This window comes from Sminthopsis crassicaudata, chromosome 5, assembly GCF_048593235.1.
Source record: "Sminthopsis crassicaudata isolate SCR6 chromosome 5, ASM4859323v1, whole genome shotgun sequence".
Taxonomy (NCBI): Eukaryota; Metazoa; Chordata; class Mammalia; order Dasyuromorphia; family Dasyuridae; genus Sminthopsis; species Sminthopsis crassicaudata.
In genome coordinates, this window is record NC_133621.1 from 13,984,681 (window position 1) to 14,006,371 (window position 21,691).

Consider the following 21,691-nt stretch of genomic DNA (forward strand, 5'->3'; position numbering starts at 1 on the left):
AAAAGACATGCGTGGCTGCGGTTAACTGGCTGGCAGTCTTATGATCTCCATGTGCACAACAAGGAAGATTTAAAAAAAATGAGTATTTGAAAATATTTGCTAAGACCAAGGTTAACCCGAATCCAAAATAATCTAATTTGGGAGAGAAAATAGTAATTGAATTAAATTAAATGAACATTTAATAACTCCACTATCAGGCTAGATTCTATGGATAGGAAGACCAAAAAAACCTTAAAACAATAGCAACAGAATAAGAAATGTATTAATGTGCCTATCTTTCTACTACATCCCCCAACTTTGACTATTTCCTTCTTTTGTCATTTTACCAATTTGTTGAATGCAAAGTGAAATTTCTGAGTTCTTCTGATTTACATTTCTTTTACAGTGATTTAGACTGATCTTTCATATAGTTTTCAATTCCTCCTTGTAAACCGTTTCTTGCAAACCAAGATGGTAGAGGAAAGGCAGCGATTTGCCTAAGTTCTCCCCAAACTCCTCTGAACAACTTTAAATAATGCCATAAAAATTTCTGGAGTAGCAGGAGCCATAGATAAATGGGGTAAAGCAAATTTCCAGTCAAAAACAACTTAGAAAGTCACAAGGAAAAGTCTGTCACACATAGATAAGAAGGTAGTACAATCCAGTGGAAGCCACACCAGCTTAGATCAGGCCCCAGCAAACCAGGAACAGGCCTCTGAATCAACAGAATCCTCCCAGAGTTCTCAGTCCACAGCCTGAGGATTGAACACCTGCTCAGAAGAAGATCATAAGGGTCTCTTTGCTTCACTGAGGTAGGATTCTGTTGCTTTGTCTATACTCAGATCCAGGTCATAGTACATGGTCATAGTCTATAGTGCCTGGGTGGCAGTCCCATGGTGGGGAGGAAGACTAACATAGCAGAGCTTATAGTCATAGTGGAATAGGGACCTCTTCAGAGGTCCAGGGCAGAAAAAATTGCTTGTGATCACTCAGACCAGAGCATAGGCCAGGAGTGTTAGTAAACATCTCTCCTTAGATCATATCACCTTGGAAGAACTGAAAACTTACAGGTCTTTAGAAGGAGCTCTGAAAACAGCTGCACAAAACCCCTAAAGCTTGGTTTAGTGTGCCCTCCCCCTAGAAACAGAACCCTATTTTAACAAAGAGTTCAAAGTCAAGTAATAGAGAAAGTGAGAAAACAACAGAAAAAGATTCTGACCATAGAAAATTTCTGTGGTGATAAGGAAGATCAAAACATACACTCAGAAGAAGATAATAAAGTCAAAGTTCCTACATCTATGCCTCCAAGAAAGATGAATTTCTTTCAAGCTATGGAATAGCTCAAAAAGAATTTTGAAAAACTAGGAAGAGAAATGAAAGTAATGCAAGAAATCATGAAAAATGAGTTAACAGTTTAGTAGCAGTTTAGTACTGTTATCAGAACTTGCTCAAAAGGAATAACAGATAGATTCAATTGGGTATAGAAATTTATCTCATCCTGCATGAGAGTAGGAGGGGAAAGAAATAAAAGAAGGGAAGGATGATTTGTAGAAGAGGTAGACAGAAGTAAAAAAAAAAACTTTAGTGGAAGGACAAGGTGAAAAAATAAAGAGAATACAATAAATAGGAGGAGAAATACAATTAGCAATAGTAATTGTGAAAAAAATGAAGCAAGTTTTTCTGTTAAAGACTTCATTTCCCAAAGATATAATGGAGTTATTATTTATAAAAGTAAGAGCTATTCCCCCAATGATAAATGATCAAAAGATATGACTGGGAGAAGCTAGTTGATGTAGTGGATAGAGCACCAGCCCACCAGGAGGACTTGAGTTCAAATCTGTGCTCAGACACTCAATACTTCCTAGCTGTGTGACCCTGGGCAAGTCACTTAACCCCAATTGCCTCAGCAAAAGAAGATATGAATAGTTTTCGGATAAAGTGATCAAAGCCATCTATAGCTATATAAAAATGCTCTAATTTGCTATTGATTGGAGAAATGCAAATTAAAATGATTCTTAGATATTACCTTATACCTATTAGATTGGCTAATAAGACAGGAGAAGAAAATCACAAATGTGGGAGGGGATGTGGAAAAAAAATAGACATTAATGCACTGTTGGTGGAGGTGTGAATTTGGAATTGTTCATTTGGAATTCTGCCCAAAGTATTATAAAACATGCATATCCTTTGGTTTAGCAATACCACTACTAATTCTATATTTCCAAAGAGATTAAAAACAAAAAAGAAAAGAACCTATATGTACAAAAATATGTATAGCAACTCTTTTCTGGGGGCAGAGAATTGGAAATTGAGGGGAGACCCGTCAATCAGGGAATGGCTGAACAAACTGTGATGTGGGATTATGAGGGAATATTATTATACTGTAAGAAATGACGGGCAGGATGCTCTCAGAAAAACCTGGGAAGACTAAATGGGGTGCAAAGTGGCATGTACTGTATGCAAAGTAACAGCAATATTGTAAAATGATCAGATGTGAATGACTTAGTTATTCTCAGCAAAACTGAAGGATTTATGATGAAAAATACGATCCATTCCCTAGACTGATGATGTCTGAATACAGATCGAAGCATAATGCTTTTATTTTCTTGAGGGACTTTTTTGGTCTATTTTTCTTATATAACATGACAAATATGGAAATGTTTTGCTCTATAGAATTGCTTGTCTTCTCAATGAGGTGGGGGAAGGAGGAAAGGAGAGAATTAGAAACTCAAAGTTCTAAAAACAAATGTTAAAAATTATTCTGAAGAAAAATAAAATACAAAATGAATTAAAAAAAAAAACATTTCTTCCATTAGAGGAATAAACTGAGTCCTACATATGTGACTATCAAAATAATGCAAAATGCATTTTCTCTTCTTTGCTTTTATTCATTCCAAATCCTTTCAGTGTCAAATAATCAAAATAAGCTACTTTCTCTTTTGTGATTGTCTGTATTGTTTTGTCAATAACTCTCCCCCTATCCATAACTGCTTTATGGTATCTCTTAGTGAAGCCTCTGGAATATTATAAAGCACAAGCTGGGGGTGAGATGGATTTCCACCGAGGCATATGGCAAAGAGGATATTCACAGAGGTTATGGGAAGAAGACCTAAAAGGTTCCCAGTACATTGAGACTCCCCTCAAACATGCCAGGCATTCAAAGCTGTCTGTGCCTGCTTCCCCAGTAGTCAGGACCCGCTTGCTTCCAGGGCCCTGGGTTCACTTGGAATCCCAGAACATAAGGCTTGCACTGTTTAGAAAGATGATCAATCAAGGAGGCCTGAGGCAACCCTTCAGTACCTTTGACCTGACCTTAGGGCAGCAAAATACAGAGACAGCAACAGCAGGGATAGGAGGGGGATGAAAAATCCAGGACGAAAATAAAAAGGAGAGAAGTGAGGGCTGAAGGAAAATTTCCATCACAATGGAAATACTTTTAGAAAATGTGGGCTGCTGTGAGCTGTAAATATCCTTCTGGACTCTGGTGAAGAGTCTTATCCTGGCTTAAAGTTCTTTCTCAGACTTCAAGGAAGGTTTAAGAGCTAACTGCCAAAGAAAATATGGAAAAACAGAGAAAGTAAGCTCCTAGGGACTTCCTGGAAAGAATGGTTAAATTTGTTGGGTTGTTTTTTAAATGTGATTTTCCCAGAATATGATAGTTAATGAGGACATTGAAAATAGAAGTCCTGGCCCTTAGAAGGCATTTGGTGCAGCCCTAGCCCAGACCCACCTTAGAGATAAAGAAAATGGGATTCAAAAACTTTGGATGGATGGCCCAGGTACTGAATAACAGAGTGAAAGGAGCAATGATTAAATGCAAGCAAAAAGAGAGGCTTTGCTCTTGACGTGCTTACACTCTAATAGATGCACAGGAAAGGGAGCTGAGAAGTGGGGAGCATTAGGGGGAAGTGGAAAGTATCCATGTTGTTGTTGTTGAGTCACATCTGACTCCTTGATCCTCGGTGGGGTTTTCTTGGCAAAGATACTGGAGTGGTTTGCCATTTCCTTCTCCAGATCATTTTACAGATTAGGAAACTGAGGCAAATGGAGGAAGTGACTTGCTCACCGTCGCCCAACTGAATATGAAGCCACATTTGAACTCAGCTCTTCCTGGCTTCAAGCCTGTGCCCTATCCATTGGGCCACCCAGCTGACCCAAGAGAAGTATCTGAACATCAAAGTCCAGAAGTCAGAATCAAAGCCAGGGCATGACTCGCACTCTCCACAAAATGGATACCCAGAGACAAGATGGAGCTCAGGGTGAGAAGGTCATAGAAGCAAATGGACATTGTAAGTGGCTCCTTGTGCCGAGGCTGCTGAGAAGGGAATGAAGGTTGGAGAGCTGGGCTGGAGTTGGGCATCATGAGCTCCTCATTCAGCCATAATCAGATTTAGAAATGTAAGGGATCCAAGAGGCCACTGGCCCAACCAAGTTCCTCACTTCTCCCATGAGCACTTGGAGGTGTAGAAAGGGAAAGAAACTGTTCCAGGCAGTCATTATTAAGAGGTGTTCTTCCATGTGACAGTCTTTCATCTTTTTTAGGTTAGCCATCAAGTCTGCCCTAAGTCTTTCTTTTTCCAGGCTAACTATTCCCAATACTCTCAACATGGCCTCAAGTCCTTTCGACATCCTTCCCTTGGATGCAGAGAGTTGGAGTACCCGGTACTCCCTTGGATGCATTTAGTCCAACCCCCTCCTACACAGGAAGAAACAGACCCAGAAATGTTTAAGGATACCCGTCCTACAGGTGATAAGTGACTGGCTTGTGCTTTAAGGCCTAAATTAGCTCATCAAGTCAATCAGTCAATCAACACTTACTAAGCACCTACAATATGTAGGTTTCTCCTGAACTCTAACATAGTAAGGTGATTTTGATCCTTTTCAAAAAGAAAGGACAACTATGATGAAGCATTATTTTGTGTAGGCTCCTATTCTAAATACTAGGAAAACAAAAAAGGAAAAAGGATAGTCCCTGCCCTCAGAGAGCTTACAATTCAATGTAAGAAACAAGGAGGGAACTTGTACAAAGACGCTATATGGAAATAATTTACAATTTAATTAGAATTAAGGGGGGTTGGGAAAGGCTTCCTGTAAAGGATGAGATTTTATTTGGGATTTAAAGGAAGCTAGGGAAGTCAGTAGACAAAGCTGATGAGGGAGAGGTTGCAGGCACAGCACAGATGAAAGCTCATCTGCATCTTTCCTGATCTGTAAGACCCTGAAGTGAACACAATTTCCAGTCTGCCCTGATTCGGATATAGAACAGTGGGACCACCACCTCCCAATTCTTTTTTTCCCCCAAATTTATTTTATTTAAAGAAACAGAATAAGAAAAAAGAAAAACAGAAACACACACAAAACAAAAAACATTATCATGTGTCCAGAAGAACCTCAGGAAGGGTTCAAAATATATAATAACAAATACTAGTTCAAGAAAGTATGTATATATGTATATATATGTATATATATACACATATATGTATATATACATACACATACATATATATATATAAGTAGAAGAAATTATATTCATGAATGTCCATCTTTACTTCCTTGTAAATTGTTCTTTTGTTCTTTGCTGCACGCCTTCTTTACTTTATTTTTCCCCTTTTCATCCCCACATCCCCAAGCAGGCTGTATTGTTAAGAAAGGATATATTTATATGTACATATATAGATCTATAAATACACCACCCATAGATTTCTCCCTTGTCTTCTTCCCCTTCCCTTTGCTTCCCCCTCCACCCATCCCTCTCCCCTTATTTCTTTATAGAGTTTGGAGGGTGCTACACCCTTTATAGTATATATGTAGTGTGCCTAGGAATTATACATGTCCACAAGTCCTAGAAGGAGAGTATATAAATAACAGTCACAGAACCCATTCCTGATGTGAGTAGATCTTCAATCCCCTAATTCCTGCAGGTAATTCTGTTTTGAGGTGATAGGGAGCATACGTTGTGTCCAATCTATGGGGCCGAGCCTCCACAGGATACTGGCCCAAGAAATGAAGGTGTCTCCATCTCTCTCCACCTTTGAAGTTGTCTCTGGTGTTGAAATACTAGGTGGCTGACTGGCTCCTTTGTCTTCATTCATCAAGGGTCAGATGAAAGCACAGACCTGACTTGGTTGGAAGCAAAGCAAACAGCTTATGGGTCAGCCCCTGGTTCTGGTGCCATTTTGGTGAATGAAAATCTAGCAACTTTTTGGGTGGTTGACTTCCATTTTCCTTAGTGATCAGACTGAGTGTCCAACTAAAGAAATGTCCAAAAAAGCCAGTACAAAGGGGAAGCCTTAAAAATGTAACTGCCTTCCCAAGATGTTGGGCATAAGGCAGTGCAGTGAAAGGGAGCTGGAGTCATCGGGCCAGGCCTCGGATCCAGGCTGTGACCCAGCCTTTGGAACCGCAGGCGCTCTCTGGTTAATGAGCTATTTCTGAGCTATTTCCTCATCTATCGAATGAGGAGATTGAATGAGCTGAGCTCCAAGGTCTGTCCCAGCTCTAAATCTATAACTCTGAGAATTGCCTGGGGAATCCAATCAATGTTAGCCAAACCTGGAAACTGCCAGTCTTGAAGGGTGCTTTCCCCTCAGTAACAGGGGTGGTTTTGTGGATGAGGTTTGAAAAAATAAAGATGTCTCTGAGAATAACTGAAGGTGACATTGCACTGTCCGACTTCCAAAGCTCTCTAGTAAATGCCTGATCTCATGCAAGCTTTACAATCCTTCTGTATTGGGGACTATTATATCCCCATTTTATAGAAGAGGTCATCAAGGCTTAAGAAAATAAACTAAATGAGCCAGGGTCCCACAGCCAGTGAGTACCAAAAGTAGAATTTGAACCCATGTCTCCCTAACTCTAGCTCTAGCTCCCTCTCTTATCATATCCTGAAATTATAACCAATGTCCAGTGCACTTATATCTTTCAATTTGGGGTATCCACATTCAGGTAAAGTGAAGAGTTGGACAAGAGGGATCTGATGGTCTAAAGGACCTTGGGTACAATGACTGAGTCCCTTTCTAGGGTCACCTTTAAGTGTGAGCACATTGAGATTAGGGGTTAAGACCATATGGCTAAGAGCTGCACTGGGAGTCAAGAAAATCTTGGGTCAAATCTAGTCTCTCTGATGCTTGCTGTGTGTCTGTTGTGTAACTATGCAAATCAAGGAACTTGTCCGGGCCTCAGTTTTCTCATCTGAAAAATGGGAGAAATAATAACACCTACTTCTAAGACTGAATGAAACAACATATGTGAAACACTTTGTAAACTCCGAAGTGCTATATAAATGCCAACCATTATTATTGACCAAAAGTTCTAAAATAAATGGAAAAAAGAAAAACAATTCCCTGATTGTCTATAGTCAGAGCATCCTTTAAGGAAGTGGGTGGGAACTGAAGTCAAATGTAAAGTCTTGGTTGAAGTCTTAGAACTGACAACATATTCTGCTTAATGTCAGAGATGAATGGGTCTCATTTTGATCCATGGGTTGATGTATACAGGAAAGGCGAAAACAAGAAAGAAGTGGTCTGCCTTCTCCACCTCCTCCTTCTCCTCCTCCTCCTCCTCCTCTTTTTCTTCTTCCTTCTCTTCCTCCTTCTCCTCCTCTTCCTTCTTCTCCTCCTCTTCCTCTTCCTCCTCTTCCTCCTTCTTTTCTTCTTCCTCCTCCTTCTCCTCCTCTTCCTTCTTCTCCTCCTCTTCCTCCTCTTCCTTCTCTTCTTCTTCTTCCTCCTCCTCTTCTTCCTCCTCTTCCTCCTTCTCCTCCTCCTCTAAAGCCCCATCCTTGGCTCCTCAGATCTTCATCTTTGTCTTTCTTCGGCTCGTCCCTTTGCCCATTCATTGCTTCCATCTCTATTTCCAACTGTGACAGCTCCTCCCTGAAACATCTCACTCTTAAGGATGACTTCATGTTGATCACCCCTCTCCCTCTAATAATGATAACCCTCCTGCAGATTTCTTTGGCTGGGCATCTTCTATAACCCCTCAGAAGTTAGTAAGCTGGACTGCCAACTTAACCTCCAATGATGCTTCAATGAGGCTAGATGGCATATCTGTGGGGGTATTGGGCCATGGCTTTCTTTGCACGTTAACCTCCCCTGACTTTGGGGACCCCTAAAATTTAAATGGGAAGTTAGGGTTGAGAATTCCCTATGCAAAGGAATTCTGCTGAAAAAACATAACATGGTTAATTTCTGCTCAGAATAATCCTTCCAGCCTGACATCTCTCATCTAAAGACTGCCATCCTACTCCCACACCACGAATTTCTTTAGGAGCCCAAGAGGATGGGTACGAGCAGATTAAGCAAACAGGGGCACACTGATGTACTGTTGTGCACCTGGTCCTTAATTTCCAGCAATGTTAAAAGAACATTAATCTGATTTTCAATCTGTTGGATGTCATTGACAAGTGTAAATATGCCGTTAAAAGTGAATACCAAAGCTAACTAACAGGATCTGGGATGGTCCCTACTTTAAGGAGGCGCCAACGATGTGATAGTCTCAGTGGTCCCATCTGTCTGGCAAATGTGTGCTATCTGGTAGCAAGACCTCCCACAATCCTCTCAGAAGTTTTGACTGTGAAAGCTAGTGGTAAGAATTGATTCAACAAGCATTTATTAAACACTTTCTTTGTGTCAGGCTTGGTGCTAAAAGCTAGAGGTGCCAATCCAAGCATAAAAGGAAATAAACACTGCCTTCAAGGTGCTTATATTTTAACAAGACACAGGAAAATGAAGCTGAAAAGAAGAAGAGAAACAGAAGAAGAAGAAAAGGTGAAGGAAGAGGAAGAAGGAAGAGGAGGAGGAAGAAGGAAAAAGGAAGAGGAGGAGGAGGATAAGGAAGAAGAAGAAGGAAAAAGGAAGAGGAAGAGGAGGAAGAAGAAAGAAAAGGATGGGGAGAAGAAAGAGGAGAGAGAGAGAAAGAGACATCATTTGGCAGAGAGTACTTTTAATATGAGAAGTCTGGGGTGGCAGAAAATTCTAAGATGAAGAGGTTTCTATGGCATGGGAAGGAAAGCCCTGTGAGTTAGAAGGGCAGTGTGGAGAGAAGTGAAGGAGATCAGAGTGAAAATATTATGTTGTGACCTATACCCAGCACCCACAATCCTCTCTCTGAGTGCAGATGGCTCTCTCCATCACAAGTCTATTGGAATGGGTCAGAATCACCTCACTGTGGAGGAGAGCCATGTCCATCAGAATTGATCATCATATAATCTTGTTGTTTCTGTGTACAATGTTCTCTTGGTTTTATTCACTTCACTCACATTAGTTCATGTCAGGCCTTTTAAAAATCACCCTGCTGGTCGTTTCTTATAGAACAATAATATCCCACAATATTCACATTCATCTATTCCCCAACTGATGGGCATCCACTAAGTTTCCAGTTTCTTGCCACTCCAAAAAGTGCTGCTATGAACATTTTTGCACATGTGGGTTCTTTTCAACTGGAAAATATTTAATGAAATAAAAATACAGTGTTTTTTTTAATTTAATGGAGTTCAGCACATTGACTTGCTAAATGGGAACCATATCAATGGGGGCTCAAAGGCTATGGTACACAATAGTAAGAGTATTCTTTTCTACCAGAATGGGGAGCCCTGAGAGGGAATTGGAGCAGGAGCCTGTTTTCTGGTATCCCCCCCATCTGCCTATGAATGCCAGTTGGGTGAATGAATGGAGAGAAAGAAGGAGTGGAAAGGGAATTGGTACCATACCTATGCTACACGAAAGTAACCTATTCTCCATCACTAACTGACTGACATCTCTTTCCTCTTCCCCCTTCTCTTGGTGATTACATGTACAACTCAAATATGGTACACACCATAGACTTTAAGACATGAACCTTCTAAAAGGAAGTATTCTGGGATTGAAAAGTGCACTTTTCTTTACCTGAGGCGAGCTGAAGCAGATGTGTATCACCAAGCTGTCCAAGCTGCCCATTTCCTGAAAAGGTTAACACAATGCACACTTGACCTTTAAAAGCCACATTCAAATTTTAAAGATACTTACACACAAGTTGTGATTTTAATCAAATTTCCTGGTGATATATTTTTCTATGAAAGTTCATAGCTCCAAGGTACAGTAGAGATAGAATGAAAGGGTAGTTTTAGAAAGAACTTTGATTTTTTTTTTCTGGAGAAAGTCTTTAAAATTTTTCTATAAATTTTAAAGGCCATTTATCTACCTTGAAATATCTTCAGCCTTCAGTCATATGAGTATAACCCTTTTTTATCAGGCACAAAAAGCCTGGCTACAGGATTTCTCACCTGACTCATGGTTCCTACTCAGAAGATTGATCAATCTGAACTAATTAAGTATCTACCATATTCCAGGCACTGAGGATACAAAGACAACAGCAGGATATCCCCCTTTCCCACCTTAAGAAGGTTACTTTCTATCTGGGAGATGCACTATAAGGCCCCACCCAGGATGTCTTCACCAATTCCCCTTGCAAGGGTGTGGTCCACAATTTAAAAAAAGGAAGCTTTACCTAGCCTCACTCTGACTTCTGCACTCAGAATAAACCCAAAGATGGTCTTTTGTTTTATAGATGAGACCCAAGAAGAAGATTTGAACCCAGAGATTCCAGGGTTCAGACTAGCCTTTTATTCAGTATCCAATATTGTCTCTCTTCTGGGGTGAGCGTGTGGGAATTTTTGAGTGATTTTCAACTCTTTTTTCTAGTTTTTCTTCTTAGCGTAATGAACATAAAGTTGGGACAATCAAAAGGGAGCAATGTCATGGAAGCTCACAAAGGAGAGAGTATCCAGTAAGAAAGGATGGTGCAATAGAGAGGTTAAGGATGAGGGCTGGGGAAAGACTTTCAGAGAGAATTGGCAACTTTGGATGAGACGTTCCATGGAAAGATGAGGCTGTAAACTTGATTGCAGAGGGCTGAGGAGTGACTGAGGAGGAGTAAACAATGAGGATAGACAGAGTTTTCCAGGAATTGGCTTAGAAATGGAGGAGGGATAGAGAAAGTAGGGGAAGGGGAAGATGTAGAGGATTTAAGGAGAGAAGAAAAAGAAGAAAACACCCATGTAGCCACCTGAGCATCAACTGCCTGCACTCCTTGAAATCTTAGTCAATACACTGACGATTTTTTGGACTCTTTTCCTGTTCACGCCTCTGATTGTAATGTCCAACTTTTTCAAAAGTTGGAACAATCTAAGCCAGTGCAGCTTGAGAAAAATTAATGACCCATTCAAGGCCTCATTAGTTTTAGAGAGGGTGCTCATTCCAAATGCCCTTACTCCTGACCCTGTCAGATGAGTTGTTTAGTTTACAGGACATGCCAAGAAACCTGATCATTTAGAGGTACGTCCATGGGCCTAAGAGCAGGGAAATTTTAGGTCCAAGCACTTTTTTTTCTTTTCTTTTTTTGGGAGGGAATTTTTGAAAGACTTTTTTTCTTTTTAAAATTTTTAATAAAAGCTTTTTATTTTCAAAATCTATACAAAGATAATTTTCAAGATTCACCCTTATAAAACCTTGTGTTCCAAATTTTTCTCCTTCCCTTTCCTCTACCTCCCACCCTTAGAGAGCAAGTAACCCAATATAGGTTAAAAATGTACAATTTTCCTATACATGTTTCCACAATTATCATGTTGCACAAGAAAAATCAGATCAAAAAGGAATAAAAAAAGGAAAAAGTAAGCAAACAACAAATAAAAGGTGGAAATACTATGGTGAGATCCATGTTCATTCCCCATAGTCCTCTTTTTGGATGCAGATGGCTCCCTCCATCACCAAGTTTATTAGAATCGAGAGCCATTCGTTTTAGAAATGGTAAACAAATCTTTGCCCCAATAGGAAGCAAATCTGTTATCTTTCGAATCACTCAAAGTCCTACAAGTTTGAAAGTATTGCAAATGTTTTTAAATGAGTTCATTATTTAGTTTACCAGTTAATTACAAGTCAAAGCTCACTTGACATCTGCATTGTTAACAACCCTTTTCAACAATTGTTGACACTTCAGTTCTTGATAATGGTCCTAAATAGGACTCCCACTTGGGCCAGGACCATCTGCCAAGACTTCAGAAAATGACAGAACTCCAGGGACGGGCCCCTAGCATCTCCATGTGACCATATATAGAAAGAATACTAGCTCTGGTTTGAGTTCCTGGATTCAAATTCCTCCAATGACACTTCTTACCCCAGATGATCTTAAGCAAATCACTGAACTCCCTAAGCTTCTGTGTCCTCATCTGTAAAATGAAAGCGGCAGATTCTGGACTTTTTTGACGGTATCACTCAGGTCTTGAGCACTAAATGTTCCCCAAGACTCTTTCCAGAAGCCAAGGGCCAGTTTGTCTTTGTAGTCGTCATACTTCTTCTGGATGTTCAGTCATTCAAACATATCTGATTTCATGACTCTGTGACCCATAGCACACCATGGGGTTTTCTTGGCAAAGACACTGGAATAGTTACCATTTTCTTCTTTAGTAAATTAAGGCAAACAGAGACTAAGTAACTTTCCCAGAGTCCCATAGATAGGGAGTGTCTAAAAGTGGATCTGAATTCAGGTTTTCCTGAATCCAGACCTGGTGCTCTATCCACTGAGCCACCTCATTTTCTCAGAAGTTGTCATAGAGTGGATGCTTCATAAATGTTTTTTTGATTTGAATTGAATTACTATCTCTGAAGGACCGACCTGATTCAACAGCAACAACAACAGTATCTCTGACCCAAAGGTGAGCTCGACTACCTGCTAATGTGCTCGTGAGTTTTGGGGGTGTCATTATGGACCCTAAGTCCACATTCCTGGGCCCGAGCCAGGGTCGTTCTGTTGCTAAGAGATAACAATCTGGGGGCTGTTGTTACCACACTAGCATTAATCGTCACAGATGTACACAAGCTACCAACAAGATCTGGAACTTGGGAGCTTGCCAGCACTCAACATCAGGACTGTCAAGCTTCTCTGATCCAGGAATGAGATGTAGAGAAGAGAGCCAAAGATACAGTATTTTTCCAGAGAACATCAGTGAAACCAGAAAGAAAGACCGTTAAGGGAGGGGGAGAGAGAGAGCTTTAAAACAAGATTATCTGCTGACATTGTCTACCAGACTCTTTTCCCTAGTAGAATTTTATCCCCTTGAAGGCAGAGACTATTTCATCAACTCGTGCAGTGACTGGCACTTGGCAGGTGCTCACTAATGGTCATCAGTTGATAGATTGAAGGTAAGGCAGGAAAATAATTTCCAAAGGAATTGGCCTGACCATTAACCCAGCAATGGAGAAGGAATTCTTATGATCCAAGAATTAAGTCTTATAAAATAAAGCTGAATTGACCCTTTAAGACCCTTTAAGAATGAAAGTTCTTTTATTGGAAAAAGTCCTGATATTAAAAAAGGTTGAAGGCAAAAGGAAAAGGGGATGGCAGAACATGAGATGGAGAGATAGCGTCTAGACAGACTTTTGGAGCTAACAAAGGATAGAAGGGCCTGGCACACTATGGTCCATGGGATCACAAAGAGTCAATTATGACTAAGTAACTGAATAGCAGCAACTAGGAATTAAAAACCCTGGATTCAAATCCCAGCCTTTTCCACTTAACTAGCTGCATGACCTCACCTCACTTAAGCCCCAGAATTTTCTCATTCAGTTTTCTCATCTGTAAAATTCACGACTTGAATTCAGTGGTGCTCTCTGGACTCTCTCCATCCCTAAGGTCACTAGCTATCACTCTGTATTTTGCTCATCTTCACTTCAACCAGGAGCAAGTTGTTGCTGAATATGGCCCAGGTAACAACTGAAGAACAAACTCCATTTAAAATCAGGAAGTCTCAGGATCACGGATCTAGAACTGAAAGCAACTCCTTAGGGCCTCTAGCCCAACTCCATCAATCTAGAATGAGGAAACCCTGGCCAGAGAACAAGCGATTCATCCAGCTAGGGAACAACACAGACAAGATTCGAATCCAGGTCTTCTAAATCCAAACCACAAGTTCTCCCTCTGTGCCATACTCTCTCCTTCTGACCAATATGTCTGCCTGAGTATTTGCAGTAGGTCTTCTCTTTTCTCCTGTTCCATTCCTAAATCTTGATATTCTTTAAACAACTGAACTGGGGTTCTTTTCTTCCCCACTCCCCCAAAAAGTATCACTGTGAAACAAGCCTGACATTAATTATTTTTCTGGTCTAGCTCCAGAATAGCTGGAATACACAATGATTATGCCTTTCTCTGCTTCCCAACTTCCAGGCAGACTGACCCATGTTCTGGACTCTATACTTTTTACATAGGCTATGGTCCATGAGTAAAATATCTTCTTGCCCCTTAGAATCCTAACTCTTTTCAGGGCCCAGCTCGAGGGCCATCAATTTCAGGAAATAGTTCCTGGTACCCCCCTCACAATCTTATATATTTTATGTCTCACAAATTTTGTATTTACTTATCTATGAAAAAAATATTTGTATTTATTAAAACACAGCTTTTTCTCATAAAATATAAACCCCTTGAAGGGATGGATTGTTTCATTTTTGTTTGTGTATTCCCAATAGACTTAAAAATGCATACTTAATGAATGAATGAAATCATACTTTTTAGCATAACTTTTGTGGCCCATCCTTTTCAACTGAGCTGTTGTTGCCCCTTAGAAAAATCTCTGAAAAAAGGTCTCTTGTATAGAGAGATGTCATTATGCAAAGCAAGTGTAAATTAGGGAGAAAGGAACTAGCAGCCACTTAGAAGAAAAGTGTCCATTTGGAACCAGAGGGGTGGAGCATGCATGTGCAAAGATGAATGGCTGGAGAGCTAGTGGTCCAGAAAAGATGGCGGCTGGAAAGCAACAGAGAGCACAGGAGAAGGCTCAGGACATAACGTGCTTGTCTGTGACTTGATGACTTCAGAGTTGAGCTAAGAGGCTTTAGCATTTGTCAGACCCTGAGAAGTCATTGCTCCTTGGGATGTTCCACTATGACTGGATCCACAAGAAAATGATATCAGATCTTCAACATAAAGAAGATCCAACTCACTTCCAGTTGATCAATGATGGACAGAAACAGCTACACCCAGAGAAGGAACACTGGGAAGTGAGTGTAAACTGTTAGAACTACTGTATATCTACCCAGGTTATTTATACTTTTGGAATCCAATTCTTACCGTAAAACAAGAAAATTGGATTTACACACATATTTTGTACCTAGGTTATACTGTAATACATTTAATATGTATGGGATTGCCTGTCATCTAGGGGAGGGAGCAGAGGGAGGGAGGGGAAAATTTGGAAAAATGAATACAAGGGATAATGTTATAAAAAAATTACTCATGCATATGTACTGTCAAAAATTTTTATAATTATAAAATTAATAAAAAAAAGAAAATGATATCAGAGACTCAACTTTACCATAGATGCTGCATGTTTGAATTATGTTCTCTTGAATGTCACTGTCCTAAATGTTTGGCAAATGATAGGTTTTTGTGCATGGATGTAGAGAATGTTTCCTGCATCCTGAATTCTTTGTCACTTACTTTGTTCTTTTGTTTAAATTGAAAAATTTAAAAACCAAATATATTTGGCTTCTAGATGCATGTTTGTTTTTTGTTTGTGTTTTCATTTGTTTGTTTGTTTGCTTGATGGTAACGCATAACATCAGTCAGGATTTAGATTGTGCTTCTGAATAAGTGATAACTCCCCCAAAGCACCCGAACCCAGGAAGTTGTGAGCTATTCCAGCATTGGAAAAGTGGAGGATAGGGTGGGGCAATGTTACATTTGTGAGAGGAGCTCATAAACTAAGGGGAGGAAGGAGAATATGGGGAGTGATTGAAGAAAGCCAGTTCAGTTTTCCCAGAGGCCAGATTCCTTTCCTATTCAGAAAGACATGAAGAAAGCAATGAGGGCCCCCCTTCAGTGAATGATTTAGGCCAGGTGGGAGCTCTGGAGCCCAGTGGAGTGGAGTGGGTTAACGTGACATGCTGTTCTGTCAGGAAGTCGACTGCAATACTGCAGAGCAGGTCAGAGTGAACCCTTGGAGAAGTCATTAATTCCATTCTGGCTGCCTTGCTTTCATCCTTGTGTGTTTAATTGTAAATTATCCCGCCTTCCTCTGGTCTCTGACTTGTTTTTCCAGCTTTGTTCCAAGGGACCCCAACACAAGCGGGACATGGACTGACCGTCTCCCGAGAGGGAAAGAACAAGAACAAAAAGTTTTCTTTTTTTAATGAACAAGACATCCTCAGGCCCCAGAGCGGGAGTCACCAGGAATTCAAAATAAGCAAACAAAAAAATGTGTCTTCTGACAACCAGAATGCAACAGGTTTCCAGTAAAGAAAATAACCAAGATTTTAAGTAAGAGGAAAAGGAGCTAGAAACTCCCAGCTAGGCCCTGGCTGTCCACAGTTGGGCAAAGAAAACTAGGTTTGCCTTTTCGCTGTGATATTTTCATCTTCCTTGAAAGCTTTGGGGCTTGTTTTTAATTTTAATTTTTTTTTTGGATAAATGGTTTCTGGTGCCCGGATACTGATGAGGCTATAGCTGCAAACAGTTTCAAGAAGAGAAATCACACAATGCATGGATTCGCCATCGGAGGCCCCATAATAGCAGCATCACTCACACATAACTTGGTTTCACTGGCTGATATTAAGAAAAATGCTGCCTGCTGTATGATGCACGGATCTGTCAAGCCCACACCCCCTCACCCCGTTAGTCTGAAAATGATTTCATTTTATCGCCTCAATTCTGCCGCACCAAGTTCATAAATTTGGATTAGGGATATCAGGGCTGCATTTAACCACAAGAGAAAAACCAAACCCTGTTACTGGCCCAAATGGAAGGGCCATTTTGGGGAATGGATGTTGTGCTCAACTCCCAAGTTGAAAGGCTTTTGCCTAAAAATCAATGAGAGGCTATTGCTCGAGCTTTGGATATGTGAGGCCTTCCTTCCAAAGGGACTTAGATCTTGATGATAAAGTTGACCAGCCAGCCCTTGAAAATAGCAACAAACCTTAATTGCTGCAGAGCAAAGGTTTTAGAACAAAGCCATCTACTCTGGGATTCGATCAACTAGGAGGTTAAAGGCAGAAAGGTTTATCTTAGCCAGGGAACTGGATTATTGCTCAGGAAAACAGGAAGATTGGTAGCTTCATCACGCTAATACAATAAGTACCGTATTTCAGGAGAAGCTTAAAAATAACCCAATAGAGGGAAAGGAGGACAAAGTGGAATCCAATGATCTCCTTGTAAGGGCAAAGCTGCTGTAACCGAAGTCCCAGGAGCAACACCACCAGAAGATTAAGACTAAGGGGGGGGGGGAGGGAAACTTTTATTTATTTGTTTATTTGTTTGGCCAATGGAAGCTTTGGGCCCTTAGTAGATAACTTAGAATTAGGAGGCTTGATGGAGTCAACAAAACTCATGGCTCTTTTTTTTTTTTTAGGATGCTTTGCAAAATATCACCCAGTTTTAAAAAAGAATGTTTAGTAAGTATACTCTAGTTTCACTGACCCAGAGCTAATCAACTACACTCTTTTAGGATTCTAGGGGTACCCTGAGAATTTGGGGGTACATCTCACAACTAAGATTTATATTGTGCTTTAAGGTTTGTACTACTCCATTTGCTTTTGCCTAATTTGATCATTGTTTGAATAGAACTTGTGTTATTTGAGTTTAACTAATGCTATGAGCTCAAGGTCTCCCCAAGTTGTTTCCCCTCTCCCACCTCAGGCATCTATGTTCCATCCAAGTTCAATTATATTTTACAAAGGGATATTTATTTTAAAAACAACACAAGAAGAAAAAAAAACAATCCCCCCAACACCTCAGGGATACCTGGGAGAGAGGGCTAAGAATGAACATAGTCACACCAAGTTCATGTCCAGAATGATTCATGAGTGCTTGTGATGAGTACTTAACTTAGCTATTTCTGGAGTCCCAAAGGTCGCTTTTCAAGATCACTCCTTGGGGCATCAAAGCTAGAAAGGAAAGAAGCAAACAAGGAAGGAAATAAACCTTTATTAAGCCCTGTGTGACAGATACTGTCCTAAATACTGGAGATACAAATATAAACGAAAAGAAAGATGGTCCCTGTTCTCGGGGGACTTAGTTTAATAGGGAAAGATAGCATAAAAGGGTAGGGGTGGAGTTGGCTAGTGATGAAAATACCCAGCATGAAAACATGGTTTTTAAATCTATAAAGTTAGGAAGGAGGAAAATGAAAGAAGGCCAGTCTAGCATCTTCATAAAAATGGAGGAACTCTCCAATGGGATAAGCGATGGTAGAATCCTCCAAAAAGAGGGAGCCTTAGGTGTTGAGGGAATTTCCAGGATGAGATAGCAACAGGAGCACAATTTTAAAGTCCAAAAGGTTAGAATTAAAGATGGACTCAGACTCTTGGAATCCGAAATCTGATTTGGCTCCTGGAGGGGATCAGGGAAGGAATCCAAATACAAGAGAGATCCATTGAGAGAAAGCCTTCCAGGAGAATGGCTGAGGCTGTCAGTGGCTAGCGCTCCGTGGAAGGTTCCTCAGCTCTCACTATGCAGCTAATAGGAAAGGTTCCTCCTAATCACATTGTTGCTAGGCCGGAACCAGTTAGAGAAGATCTACACCGGCACCCAGGCATTGCAGCTATCCACCATCTTGATTGGACGAGATGATCTTTAAGGCTCCTTTGAACTTTAAATTGGGTAAGTATGATAATAACAGCTGATATTTATATCAATCAGCGAAGAAGCATTTGTTAAGCACTTACTACTCGCCAGCCTTTCCACAGGGTTGTAAGCATTGTAAAGTGCTTTACATCCACTGGATCATTGGTCTTCATAAGTAATACATTAGACAGGTGTTTTAAGTAGCCTGCTTGTTTTATAGAGGAATGGTGATGATGGCTAAATTATCCAGCATTTTCTGGATTACAAAGTGTGTTTTCTCACTTGAACCTCACAACAACCCTGGGATATTGGTGCCATTAATATTCCATTTTATGGTTTGTGAGACTGAGTTTCTGAGAGATTAAGCGATTTGTCCTTTTGTCAGAGAAAGCGTTTGCACCCCTTCGCACTGACCCCATGTCCAGCTTCTTTTCTTCCATATAACATTGCTTTTTAAAAGCATATTCTGTAGAAGGAATCCCTCATATTTTGTAGAAGGAAACAGACGTAGAGAAGTGAATATTAAAGTTCGCATGACTCCCAACCTGCATCAGGGAGATACGTCTGATGAATACCATGAGATCCATCTTCCCCTTGACCATACCCTTTAATCCCCATGTCAACTTCTCCAGGATCTGTGCCTCCATCTTTCTTTAAATTACTATGAATAATAAGTATTCTAAGCTTAAACTGCATCACTTTTTAGAACATCTTATATATGTAGTCATACATACATGTATATGTACATATGTATGCATGCATAAGTGCATGTACAGTGTGTTTGTGAAATGCATTGTATATAGGTGAACTGTGCTTTACATGTGAGCATACTTACGTACACACATGCTCATGTGTACATTGTTGCACACGTTTGTTATGGGGCTCTCCTTTTACCCATGGAGCATATAGTCAGTCCATTTATGGTTCCAATCAACCTTACAGAAATTTTGGGGAAGGCTACTTCTACTCAGCCGTGTCTCCTCACGAAAGAGTTACTCTGTGTGCTATTGAAAAGGATCCCAACTGGCTGCTGAGCCATTAGTCAATGGATGTACAAAAAGACATGAGCTGTCCTCCCATCTTTCTTCCTTGCTGTCTGTGAATCATGATGATCTTTAAGGTCCCTTTTAGCTCTAAATCTCAGATTTCACCACACTAAGACAATTCTGAGTTGTATCTGGAGAATCAAGGAGGAGAAGAACATTGACCCCATCCCACCCGGTGTCACGTGGCCATGAGAACATCTTGTGCTTATTTGGGTATATCTGGGCCTTAGATGGGACCATCTTTCTTTCCTGTTTCCTTTCCTTAACACAAGTGACTTTGCAAGTTTCAAAAACCTGGAAGTCTGCAGTTGCAAGTAGATCATTGTGTCCCCAACAAAATAGCAGCCATGGGACCCAGCACATGGCGACAGCAGTGGTGTCCACAGGTCTATCAGTGGCTAACGGCAGGGTAAATATCTGCATCAGAGAATGGCCACCAGAAAGAAAAGACCAGACCACAACGGCCGTTTTCCTGACAGGCGAGCTTCTACCAGTGGAATGTTGGGACAGTACGGGGCGAATGGGAAATGTAAAAGTGAGTCAACAGCAGATCTGACAACTGTTTTGTGTCTCATCGGTGCTCGCAGATGCACCTCTTAGATGATTGTTCTGTTAGTTATCAAATGTTACTGAATCCTGCTTAAATCTTTCTGCAATGATTGTTTATGGTTACCATTGCCTTCTGTGTAATTAATGTATGATATGGGTTGGATATAGAATGGGGAAAACATCTAACCCATATCATACATTATCCTGCTCCAAAGGCCCTAGACTTAAACAACAACGGAAGATAACATTGTTCCTGTGACATCAGGGTTGTGGTTTAATAAGTCAATGAGTGTAAGAATGAGGAGTCTAGTCTCCAATATCCAGAGGCAAAGCTTTCCCAGAGCTGGACTCGGGCAAGATGCAAGGGCTGGACATGGACTGAACGGGCAGGACTTACCGGGAGTCACGGGTTATTATTGTGGATGCCGACTGAATGGTGCATTGGGACAATATGGATGCGTATGTGAGAGCTTGTGTTTCTCTGTGTATATGTGTATGTATACATATACACACTTACATATACATATGTATACAATGCATATAAATATGCACGCACAAACATCTATACATATATACACACATATATGCAAAGTATAAAAATACACACACGTATATATATATATATATGTATATGTGTATATATACATATTTATATATCTCCACGGACCCATGTATCAATGTATATAAATACAAACACACCTAGAAATATCCTAGCTGTACATAGATACATGCATACATACATTTGTGTATGTTGACTAGTCCTGCGTCAGGGACCAAGCAGGAATCCTCTTCTAAAGGACAACTTTCTCACGTTGGAAAATAACCATTATCCCTTAATCTCCTTTCATATTCATTGCTTTTTAGGCCTATCTTTCAGCCAGGAGTCATGGAGGAGTTCTTCCCAGAAGACCCTGCCCTCTTTCTCCTTGTCCATCCCATGGTTGACCAAACTGAGCCCTATTCTCAAGCCCCTCTCCTAAGGCCCTTGCTAATCTTTTCCCAGGGGGTCCCATGGAGGGCTCTCTTTTTCCTCTGGTTATGAGGATAGCAGCCCTGCCTATGGAACACGAAGAGACCAACCTCTAACCCATATTTATTGCACCCGAATTACAACCTAGAATTTGTCATCAGCCCAGCAAGTGAGAGCATGCTCCATGATGACAAGCCTCTTCCACTCTGTCTAGCACCCTCTCATGCTACTAGTGCAGATTCACACATGGGCAAGCTCTCTGCAGATCCGAAGGACTCCTTTTCTTGAAGCATCCTGAACACTGTCTCAAGAATTCTCCCTCAAGAGCTCTCATCCATCTAATGGATGCAAGATGATTTATTCATGTATTTGCAACATGTTCCCAAGCTCTCTTTCCAAGAATCGATGTACACTAAAGTTCCCGGGGTCCTTTTATTTCAACATGAAAGTGATTAAAGATGTTTCTTTGAGCCAAAAAAACTTGAAGTTTGAGCCTGTGTTCATTGCTGAAACTATTAAATTGGGTTCCAGGGGGACCTGGGGCACATAAGAAAAGAATTTGAGA

General features: G+C 40.6%; 1 long non-coding RNA gene across 1 annotated transcript; it reads left to right on the forward strand.

Moving 5' to 3' along the window:
• Window positions 1–687: 687 nt before the first annotated feature.
• Window positions 688–21,606, forward strand: LOC141542913 (uncharacterized). The gene is made up of 4 exons (XR_012482270.1): window positions 688–791; window positions 17,348–17,390; window positions 18,492–18,597; window positions 21,021–21,606. It is a non-coding gene; the product is annotated as an uncharacterized LOC141542913 (long non-coding RNA).
• Window positions 21,607–21,691: the final 85 nt, after the last annotated feature.